Raw genomic sequence first — 13646 nt, forward strand, 5'->3', positions numbered from 1 at the left:
TTAGTGGGAAGGTGTTTCACCTGAGCTGGTCCAGGTTCTATTTAAGAGTGTCTGGCCCAGTGCTCCAGTTGTCTTGATACATGTGGAGAGTCAACACCTTTAGTTGCTCCACCTTTTTGGTTTGCTTCCTGTCTTTAAGTTTGGTGTGGGTTTTTCTTTTGTTTTCCTCTTCTTGGGCAGATTTAGTGGGTCTCATGGTGGGTGTCTTTTATGTCCCAGTTGTTGTTACTAGTCAACTTTCAGTGGACACTGAGAGCAAAATTGCAACATTATGTTATAATACTTTTATTGCATCAAATGGTTGTTTTATGCAACAGAATAGAGGGTTCTTGGAACTATTGTGTCTGTGTGTTCTACTGAGGATGGGCCTCTGGGAGAAAACACTGACAGGAGATTTACAATGTCTTTTGGGTGATAAAACCTAGAGACTGCATTCCAGAGCATGAGTTAATGTTTCTGTTCTATATGGTACCAGGGAGAGATGACCCCAGGGCCAGACCCTGGTCTCTACACAGAGTACTGTTTTTACAGCAGATACTGTCTGCTGAGAATTATAAGTATCTTTCATACAGATCTTAACCTTGTGACCCGTTCTATACATCTGTTGTTGGTCATGTAGGTTAAAAGGGGTGCATCTTGGCTGTAAAAGACCTTTGTACTTTTGTCTCATGGCTCTCAACGAATCATCTGGGGTGATTCATCTCTCAACGAATCATCTGGGGTTGATTCATCTCTCAATGAATCATCTGGTGGTGATTCATCTCTCAACGAATCATCTGGGGGTGATTCATCTCTCAACGAATCATCTGGGGGTGGTTCATCTCTCAACGAATCATCTGGGGGTGATTCATCTCTCAATGAATCATCTGGTGGTGATTCATCTCTCAACGAATCATCTGGGGGTGATTCATCTCTCAACGAATCATCTGGTGGTGATTCGTCGACCAGCCATCATTATCGTAGAACACTCAATTGATTCACCCTATATTTGCGTGTTGTATTGACCTGCTCCCTTATTAATAAGTGAATAAAGATTTAGTTTAAGATTAACTCTGACTTCTATGATAAGTTTGTCTCCTCATTTGATATTAAAGAAATTAACAACAGTTGACGACGGGGATGTGAATCTAGACTTGGTGACCGCTCCTGATGACCTGGGTAAATGACCTGACTCCTGATGACCTGGGTAAATGACCTGACTCCTGACGACCTGGGTAAATGACCTGGCTCCTGGTGACCTGGGTAAATGGTGCACCAGGGATCCCTCTAACTTGGGATCTCAGGGAGACCACACTTCGGGAACGGAGCAAATGGACCCACCTTTGATCTGAGAGGCAGCGAACCGAGTGGATACCATCAGTATAGTATATATAGTGGATACCATCAGTATAGTATATATAGTGGATACCATCAGTATAGTATATATAGTGGATACCATCAGTATAGTATATATAGCGGATACCATCAGTATAGTATATATAGTGGATACCATCAGTATAGTATATATAGTGGATACCATCAGTATAGTGTATATAGTGGATACCATCAGTATAGTGTATATAGTGGATACCATCAGTATAGTGTATATAGTGGATACCATCAGTATAGTATATATAGTGGATACCATCAGTATAGTATATATAGTGGATACCATCAGTATAGTATATATAGTGGATACCATCAGTATAGTATATATAGTGGATACCATCAGTATAGTATATATAGTGGATACCATCAGTATAGTATATATAGTGGATACCATCAGTATAGTATATATAGTGGATAACATCAGTATAGTATATATAGTGGATACCATCAGTATAGTGTATATAGTGGATACCATCAGTATAGTGTATATAGTGGATACCATCAGTATAGTATATATAGTGGATAACATCAGTATAGTATATATAGTGGATACCATCAGTATAGTATATATAGTGGATACCATCAGTATAGTGTATATAGTGGATACCATCAGTATAGTATATATAGTGGATACCATCAGTATAGTGTATATATATGAGTGGATACCATCAGTATAGTATATATAGTGGATACCATCAGTATAGTATATATAGTGGATACCATCAGTATAGTATATATAGTGGATACCATCAGTATAGTGTATATAGTGGATACCATCAGTATAGTATATATAGTGGATACCATCAGTATAGTATATATAGTGGATACCATCAGTATAGTGTATATAGTGGATACCATCAGTATAGTGTATATAGTGGATACCATCAGTATAGTATATATAGTGGATACCATCAGTATAGTATATATAGTGGATACCATCAGTATAGTATATATAGTGGATACCATCAGTATAGTATATATAGTGGATACCATCAGTATAGTATATATAGTGGATACCATCAGTATAGTATATATAGTGGATACCATCAGTATAGTATATATAGTGGATACCATCAGTATACTATATATAGCGGATACCATCAGTATAGTGTATATAGTGGATACCATCAGTATAGTGTATATAGTGGATACCATCAGTATAGTATATATAGTGGATACCATCAGTATAGTATATATAGTGGATACCATCAGTATAGTATATATAGTGGATACCATCAGTATAGTATATATAGTGGATACCATCAGTATAGTATATATAGTGGATAACATCAGTATAGTATATATAGTGGATACCATCAGTATAGTGTATATAGTGGATACCATCAGTATAGTGTATATAGTGGATACCATCAGTATAGTATATATAGTGGATAACATCAGTATAGTATATATAGTGGATACCATCAGTATAGTATATATAGTGGATACCATCAGTATAGTGTATATAGTGGATACCATCAGTATAGTATATATAGTGGATACCATCAGTATAGTATATATATGAGTGGATACCATCAGTATAGTATATATAGTGGATACCATCAGTATAGTATATATAGTGGATACCATCAGTATAGTATATATAGTGGATACCATCAGTATAGTGTATATAGTGGATACCATCAGTATAGTATATATAGTGGATACCATCAGTATAGTATATATAGTGGATACCATCAGTATAGTGTATATAGTGGATACCATCAGTATAGTGTATATAGTGGATACCATCAGTATAGTATATATAGTGGATACCATCAGTATAGTATATATAGTGGATACCATCAGTATAGTATATATAGTGGATACCATCAGTATAGTATATATAGTGGATAACATCAGTATAGTATATATAGTGGATACCATCAGTATAGTGTATATAGTGGATACCATCAGTATAGTGTATATAGTGGATACCATCAGTATAGTATATATAGTGGATAACATCAGTATAGTATATATAGTGGATACCATCAGTATAGTATATATAGTGGATACCATCAGTATAGTGTATATAGTGGATACCATCAGTATAGTATATATAGTGGATACCATCAGTATAGTATATATATGAGTGGATACCATCAGTATAGTATATATAGTGGATACCATCAGTATAGTATATATAGTGGATACCATCAGTATAGTATATATAGTGGATACCATCAGTATAGTGTATATAGTGGATACCATCAGTATAGTATATATAGTGGATACCATCAGTATAGTATATATAGTGGATACCATCAGTATAGTGTATATAGTGGATACCATCAGTATAGTGTATATAGTGGATACCATCAGTATAGTATATATAGTGGATACCATCAGTATAGTATATATAGTGGATACCATCAGTATAGTATATATAGTGGATACCATCAGTATAGTATATATAGTGGATACCATCAGTATAGTATATATAGTGGATACCATCAGTATAGTATATATAGTGGATACCATCAGTATAGTATATATAGCGGATACCATCAGTATAGTATATATAGTGGATACCATCAGTATAGTATATATAGTGGATACCATCAGTATAGTGTATATAGTGGATACCATCAGTATAGTGTATATAGTGGATACCATCAGTATAGTGTATATAGTGGATACCATCAGTATAGTATATATAGTGGATACCATCAGTATAGTATATATAGTGGATACCATCAGTATAGTATATATAGTGGATACCATCAGTATAGTATATATAGTGGATACCATCAGTATAGTATATATAGTGGATACCATCAGTATAGTATATATAGTGGATACCATCAGTATAGTATATATAGTGGATAACATCAGTATAGTATATATAGTGGATACCATCAGTATAGTGTATATAGTGGATACCATCAGTATAGTGTATATAGTGGATACCATCAGTATAGTATATATAGTGGATAACATCAGTATAGTATATATAGTGGATACCATCAGTATAGTATATATAGTGGATACCATCAGTATAGTGTATATAGTGGATACCATCAGTATAGTATATATAGTGGATACCATCAGTATAGTGTATATATATGAGTGGATACCATCAGTATAGTATATATAGTGGATACCATCAGTATAGTATATATAGTGGATACCATCAGTATAGTATATATAGTGGATACCATCAGTATAGTGTATATAGTGGATACCATCAGTATAGTATATATAGTGGATACCATCAGTATAGTATATATAGTGGATACCATCAGTATAGTGTATATAGTGGATACCATCAGTATAGTGTATATAGTGGATACCATCAGTATAGTATATATAGTGGATACCATCAGTATAGTATATATAGTGGATACCATCAGTATAGTATATATAGTGGATACCATCAGTATAGTATATATAGTGGATACCATCAGTATAGTATATATAGTGGATACCATCAGTATAGTATATATAGTGGATACCATCAGTATAGTATATATAGTGGATACCATCAGTATACTATATATAGCGGATACCATCAGTATAGTGTATATAGTGGATACCATCAGTATAGTGTATATAGTGGATACCATCAGTATAGTATATATAGTGGATACCATCAGTATAGTATATATAGTGGATACCATCAGTATAGTATATATAGTGGATACCATCAGTATAGTATATATAGTGGATACCATCAGTATAGTATATATAGTGGATAACATCAGTATAGTATATATAGTGGATACCATCAGTATAGTGTATATAGTGGATACCATCAGTATAGTGTATATAGTGGATACCATCAGTATAGTATATATAGTGGATAACATCAGTATAGTATATATAGTGGATACCATCAGTATAGTATATATAGTGGATACCATCAGTATAGTGTATATAGTGGATACCATCAGTATAGTATATATAGTGGATACCATCAGTATAGTATATATATGAGTGGATACCATCAGTATAGTATATATAGTGGATACCATCAGTATAGTATATATAGTGGATACCATCAGTATAGTATATATAGTGGATACCATCAGTATAGTGTATATAGTGGATACCATCAGTATAGTATATATAGTGGATACCATCAGTATAGTATATATAGTGGATACCATCAGTATAGTGTATATAGTGGATACCATCAGTATAGTGTATATAGTGGATACCATCAGTATAGTATATATAGTGGATACCATCAGTATAGTATATATAGTGGATACCATCAGTATAGTATATATAGTGGATACCATCAGTATAGTATATATAGTGGATAACATCAGTATAGTATATATAGTGGATACCATCAGTATAGTGTATATAGTGGATACCATCAGTATAGTGTATATAGTGGATACCATCAGTATAGTATATATAGTGGATAACATCAGTATAGTATATATAGTGGATACCATCAGTATAGTATATATAGTGGATACCATCAGTATAGTGTATATAGTGGATACCATCAGTATAGTATATATAGTGGATACCATCAGTATAGTATATATATGAGTGGATACCATCAGTATAGTATATATAGTGGATACCATCAGTATAGTATATATAGTGGATACCATCAGTATAGTATATATAGTGGATACCATCAGTATAGTGTATATAGTGGATACCATCAGTATAGTATATATAGTGGATACCATCAGTATAGTATATATAGTGGATACCATCAGTATAGTGTATATAGTGGATACCATCAGTATAGTGTATATAGTGGATACCATCAGTATAGTATATATAGTGGATACCATCAGTATAGTATATATAGTGGATACCATCAGTATAGTATATATAGTGGATACCATCAGTATAGTATATATAGTGGATACCATCAGTATAGTATATATAGTGGATACCATCAGTATAGTATATATAGTGGATACCATCAGTATAGTATATATAGCGGATACCATCAGTATAGTATATATAGTGGATACCATCAGTATAGTGTATATAGTGGATACCATCAGTATAGTATATATAGTGGATACCATCAGTATAGTATATATAGTGGATACCATCAGTATAGTATAATATAGTGGATACCATCAGTGTCTAGACTACCTCTTTTGTATAAATGCCCTTCAGAATCCAAACACAGTATTGCCACGCAGCAAAATGTTGTGTATAATCTTTCAAGTCAGCCTGATAAAATATTGAACAATTTGTGTACAAAGATATGTGATATTAGGCCTGTATGGCAGTACTGTTACTGTATGGCAGTACTGTATTGGCTAGTGCTTTCTCCAATATGTTCTTCTATTTTACATTACATTGTATGTCGATGCCATTTATCTTTCAATATTTATTTAATATATATATGTTTTAATGCATGTAAGACTATTCTTTGACACATTTTCTCTTCCTTTGAAATTCTTATAGGACAGAAGATGGACACAATGCAATTGGGATCAAGAAGAAGGTACAGATATGTTGTAGGACAGTTGCATTTGAAGTGTACATTTAACCTACATAGCAGTCAATACAAACTGAAATCTATTAGCATACAAATGTGTGCAAATGATCTTTTCAGAAATGAATCAGGTCCATGGAATGGATATAGACACAAATTTAATTCAAGGACTATTAGAGGTAGAGAGGCGAGGCAGGGGTGAGGACATCATCCTGCTATTCTGACAGTCCCTGAAGGACAATACAGAAGAGGTATATCTGCTCTTATTCCTTCACTTTCTCTAATGTATTTTGTAATAAAATTAGCAAGTGTAGTAAGATCATTGCTTTACTTTACTAGGACTGGAGACCACAGCAGTGATTCTGCTCTTGCCCTACCTCTTCAATGAGGACCCGAGTGGCCTTTATGTCCGTGACAAGGTATGCCTCTGCACCAATCATCTGTTTCTTCATAAACATAGGTGTGCATGCTTATATAAAACTACAGCTGAACATTTGTTCTGTTCTTTGTTAATTGTATGTATATTAATCTTTTCTTACTTTTGTTGACACAGATTTCACCTCTCTTCACTCCTTTACTGCACATCGGTGGAAATCCATTTCACCATGAGAGTGAAATCCCGCTGGCCTTTGATGGGGAGAACATCCAGGCCCTCGAGGACGTCCCCATGGGACTTGGGGCTCTGCTACGGCTGGATTTTTTATTTTATGTTAAATTTCCCCAAAATGTCAGAAGAACACTTATGTTGTTAAGTTACTGTGTTCTGGGGATAAGAGAATTTGGGGTGAAGTTACCAGGGCCAGTCATAAAGATGGAAAACTTCCTAACATAACTAAGTGGATACAATATACACACTAAAGCTGAAAAATCTGTTTTTAGCATCAAGTCTACAATATTGTTAGTTTACCTATGATTCATTTTTAATGTTATTTTTATTGTACATCATTATTATTTATATATTTTAAATGTCATGAAAAGCACTATACAAAGTAAATGTATTATTTATTAGGGTCTGACATGTCTGCAGAAATGTTGCAATTTTTTATGTGTTTTGTAAATATTAATTCACATTTGTGGTGCCACTAAATAAACAATGAATTATTTAAATCAATATTGTCAATATTGTTGTTATTAAAATATGTTTTTATAATGCAGGGTGGGTGGACCGAGAGTTAAAAAAATGAACCCCAAAATGTTCTTTGAGGAACTTATAGGGGTTCCCCCACAGTTTCAATGTTCAATTTGAAGAACCCCTAAACTCCAGGAACCTTTACGGGACGCTTCTTCAACATCAACAGCTAGTCAGACACCTTGGTTCACTCTAACTTTATGGAAAAAGGTTTATTCAATAAATCCAGCAACTCCTCTCATACTGGGAAGAACCCTACGCCTTAAGGGCAGTTTATTTCAATTAAGGTACCCGGACGTTTTATAGTTTCATCCTTAGGGCAACTTACCCTAAAGTGGACACACAAACATCAGTTTCTGAGACAACTGCCCAGACTTTGTAGACAGTTTAATAATGCTTAAACCTCATCTTTATCAAATTATCCATTAAAGATTCCAACTCAAAACCTACGTTCATCTACATATGGGTTGTTTAAATTGTATCTAATTATATTCCCAGTATTACTTCATCAAATCTCTAGTAATCATTATACACACATACAATTCATCATATTTTCATATATTCACAGAATCCATATAAAACATAAGAAATTCTCAGGTAGTCACGACAACCATTCAATTTGCTTTTTCAGGGACTCTCCATAGCAACGAAGCATCTCTCCAAACATCCTCCCTGCAGAACCAAAAATAAACTTTAGTTTCCCGGACAATGACCATGGGATCCTCAACGGTTCTCTAACCTCCCAGAGACCACGGCAAAATCAAGCCTCCCAGGAACTATAGACCTTCCTCTGCTTTCTAAAATATCATTCCCCTCTCAATACCACCCCGTGATCTTCTATGATGGGCAGTGAAGGAACGGAACCCCAAGATAACGTTATAATAAAGCTTATTATCCACATGTCAATCATCTGATTAAGCATATTTCTATATGAGGAACTATAGATCTCTAGGAGGAACTATAGACCTCTAGGAGGAACTATAGACCTCTAGGAGGAACTATAGACCTCTAGGAGGAACTATAGACCTCTAGGAGGAACTATAGACCTCTAGGAGGAACTATAGACCTCTAGGTGGAACTATAGATCTCTAGGAGGAACTATAGATCTCTAGGAGGAACTATAGATCTCTAGGAGGAACTATAGACCTCTAGGAGGAACTATAGACCTCTAGGAGGAACTATAGATCTCTAGGAGGAACTATAGACCTCTATGAGGAACTATAGATCTCTAGGAGGAACTATAGATCTCTGTTACTATCCAAACATCAGATTATGACTCAGTCACACAACTCTCATACCACAGTCACACAACTCTCATACCACAGTCACACAACTCTCATACCACAGTCACACAACTCTCATATCACAGTCACACAACTCTCATATCAGAAAATATGAAATGGGCTCCAGGTTTAAAATAATTACATGTTTAAAACAATTACAGGTGCACCTTACTATCTTGTACTATATCATAAATGGTCTTAACTAGTAAACACAGATTCTAGTTGTCATCTCGTTCACACAGATTCTAGTTGTCATCTCGTTCACACAGATTCTAGTTATCATCTCGTTCACACAGATTCTAGTTGTCATCTCGTTCACACAGATTCTAGTTGTCATCTCGTTCACACAGATTCTAGTTGTCATCTCGTTCACACAGATTCTAGTTGTCATCTCGTTCACACAGATTCTAGTTGTCATCTCGTTCACACAGATTCTAGTTGTCATCTCGTTCACACAGATTCTAGTTGTCATCTCGTTCACACAGATTCTAGTTGTCATCTCGTTCACAGATTCTAGTTGTCATCTCGTTCACACAGATTCTAGATATTTAACGCTAAATGACCGAACCCAGGGCATACCTGGCAGCACGTTTAAAATCATTGGAATTCACCACTTCTGAGAGTCACACAGACACTTTTCAGAATGAGGTCCTTCTTCCAATAGAGTTTAACCAGGTACCGTGTTTCACACAGAACCCACAGTCACCCTGGCCCCTCACCCCTACAGACCAATCCCCACTGTGATCAATTCAGTGTCAGGACAGCTCTAGGTCGCCCGCAACCGACCAATGATAGGTGTCTGAGTCGACTGACTCTCAGATCATCCTCCACTGACTCGGCCCTGTTTACGCCTCCAAGGTGCCCCCTCACACAGGAATACACACTCAGAGCCTACTGACTGGGCCCTGTTTACACCTCCACACAGGAATACACACTCAGAGCCTACTGACTGGGCCCTGTTTACACCTCCACACAGGAATACACACTCAGAGCCTACGAGGATTTTCTAAAAACTCCACTTTACGTGTTTCGCTCACCTCTCTTTTTTTTTTTAAACTACGTTTGAGATGTGGTATCCACTCATATATATACTATACTGATGGTATCCACTATATATACTATACTGATGGTATCCACTATATACACTATACTGATGGTATCCACTATATATACTATACTGATGGTATCCACTATATATACTATACTGATGGTATCCACTATATATACTATACTGATGGTATCCACTATATATACTATACTGATGGTATCCACTATATATTCTATACTGATGGTATCCACTATATATACTATACTGATGGTATCCACTATATATACTATACTGATGGTATCCACTATATATACTATACTGATGGTATCCACTATATATACTATACTGATGGTATCCACTATATATACTATACTGATGGTATCCACTATATATACTATACTGATGGTATCCACTATATATACTATACTGATGGTATCCACTATATATACTATACTGATGGTATCCACTATATATACTATACTGATGGTATCCACTATATATACTATACTGATGGTATCCACTATATATACTATACTGATGGTATCCACTATATATACTATACTGATGGTATCCACTATATATACTATACTGATGGTATCCACTATATATACTATACTGATGGTATCCACTATATATACTATACTGATGGTATCCACTATATATACTATACTGATGGTATCCACTATATACACTATACTGATGGTATCCACTATATACACTATACTGATGGTATCCACTATATACACTATACTGATGGTATCCACTATATATACTATACTGATGGTATCCACTATATATACTATACTGATGGTATCCACTATATATACTATACTGATGGTATCCACTAAATATACTATACTGATGGTATCCACTATATATACTATACTGATGGTATCCACTATATATACTATACTGATGGTATCCACTCGGCTCGCTGCCTCTCAGATCAAAGGTGGGTCCATTTGTTCTGTTCCTGAAGTGTGGTCTCCCTGAGATCCCAAGTTAGAGGGATCCCTGGTGCACCATTTACCCAGGTCATCAGGAGCGGTCACCAAGTGAAGATTCACATCCCCATCGCCAAATGTGGTGGTTAATTTCTTTAATATCAAATGAGGAGACAAACTTATCACACAAGTCAGAGTTACTCTAAAACTAAATCTTTATTCACTTATAAGGCAGCAGGTCAATACAACACACACATTAAAAGAGAATCGATTGAGTGTTCTACGATAATGATGGCTGGTAGACGAATCACCCCCAGATGATTCATTGAGAGATGAATCACCCCAGATGATTCATTGAGAGATGAATCACCCCCAGATGATTCGTTGAGAGATGAATCACCCCCAGATGATTCGTTGAGAGATGAATCACCCCCAGATGATTCGTTGAGAGCCATGAGACAAAAGTACAAAGGTCTTTTAAAGCCAAGATGCACCCCTTTCAACCTACATGACCAACAACAGATGTATAGAACGGGTCACAAGGTTAAGATTTGTATGAAAGATACTTATAATTCTCAGCAGACAGTATCTGCTGTAGAAACAGTACTCTTTGTGTAGAGACCAGGGTCTGGCCCTGGGGTCATCTCTCCCTGGTACCATATCGAACAGAAACATTAACTCGTGCTCTGGAATGCGGTCTCTTTAGGTTTTATCACCCAAAAGACATTGTAAATCTCCTGTCAGTGTTTTCTCCCAGAGGCCCATCCTCAGTAGAACACACAGACACAATAGTTCTAAGAACCCTCCATTCTGTTGCATAAAACAACCATTTGATGCAATAAAAGTATAATAACATAATCTTGCAATTTTGCTCTCACAGTGTCCACTGAAAGTTGACTAGTAACAACAACTGGGACCTAAAAGACACCCACCATGAGACCCACTAAATCTGCCCAAGAAGAGGCAAACAAAAGAAAAACCCACACCAAACTTAAAGACAGGAAGCAAACCAAAAAGGTGGAGCAACTAAAGATGTTGACTCTCCACATGTATCAAGACAACTGGAGCACTGGGCCAGACACTCTTAAATAGAACCTGGACCAGCTCAGGTGAAACACCTTCCCACTAACGAGATGGACAAGCCAGCACAGGTGTAACACATACTGACTAACGAGGTGACACCAATCAGTGCGTCCTACGTGCTAACGAGCTAGACGTGCTAACGAGCTAGACGTGCTAACGCGGCTAGACGTGCTAACGCGCTATACGTGCTAAAGTCCAACCTCAAAACATAAAAAGGAAAAACCAAAGAATAACACTTTAGAAGTTTGCTCACCATCAACAGAAAACAACTTCCATTTCACATTATAATCAACAACAATGCTTCACCTTCACCAATATAAACATGGTGTCTACTGGCTGTCAACAATTAAAAACACGAAGAAACATATTTCTAGAACCTTATATTTTTCCCCCACTAGCTTCTAGAACTCTCGTCTTCCTAAAACCCACTAGCTTCTAGAACTCTCGTCTTCCTAAAACCCACTAGCTTCTAGAACTCTCGTCTTCCTAAAACCCACTAGCTTCTAGAACTCTCGTCTCCTTGGAACGAGCCCAAACAAAACTCATCTCCAATACGGAAAAGCCGTCAAAATAAATTGTGATCCATGGCAACGCACTGGCTAAACGCAAAACACAACACTTTTTGACTGCCTACCCATGTGAGAATGAACCCTGATATTCTAAAAGCAGGGCAACAATGTCAATATAATTGTACCAAAAAATTGTCAGTTGGTTGCATAAATAAATATCATTACTAAATGTTACATGAAATGTAAATATGAAATATTTGGTTGCATAGTGTTATTTTCAACAGCTTTTCAATGACATGTTGCTAGGTGGGATATCCCCAATGTCAAAACACAGTTTTAACGTGTCTAAATCAATAACCAATATGCATAAACAGTTTGTGATAAATTGAAAACCTAAACATAACATGTGCTATATACACAACCATCTGCCACAATAATCATATTACTTAAACAAGCACCTTATAAACTGCACAAGCACCAGAAACGCTGTTGTTTTGACAAGTAGCAATAAATCACTGATATCGATTAAGGGGGGAAATCAGGTTGTACGTGATGTTGAAACTAACACAACTAAAAAACACATGGAAATGGGAGATATATTTTACCTCACTGGTTAGAGGACAACCTGCAGAAGACAGTCAGCCACATTTTGGAGTGATGCATTTAAATTTAGGGGTCGCTAAACAAAGGAACACAACACTTATTTGTCATAACTCATCGCTAAAATCAATTGTGTGACAGGAGGGAGATGAAGTTGCACGTCCTGTTAAAACAGCTAAAAAACCACACGGAATCTGGGAATAATGTGTACATCCCTGGTTAGAGGACAACTTGTAGAAAACAGCTAGCTACATTTT

This window comes from Salmo salar, chromosome ssa03, assembly GCF_905237065.1.
Source record: "Salmo salar chromosome ssa03, Ssal_v3.1, whole genome shotgun sequence".
In the NCBI taxonomy this organism is placed as follows: Eukaryota; Metazoa; Chordata; class Actinopteri; order Salmoniformes; family Salmonidae; genus Salmo; species Salmo salar.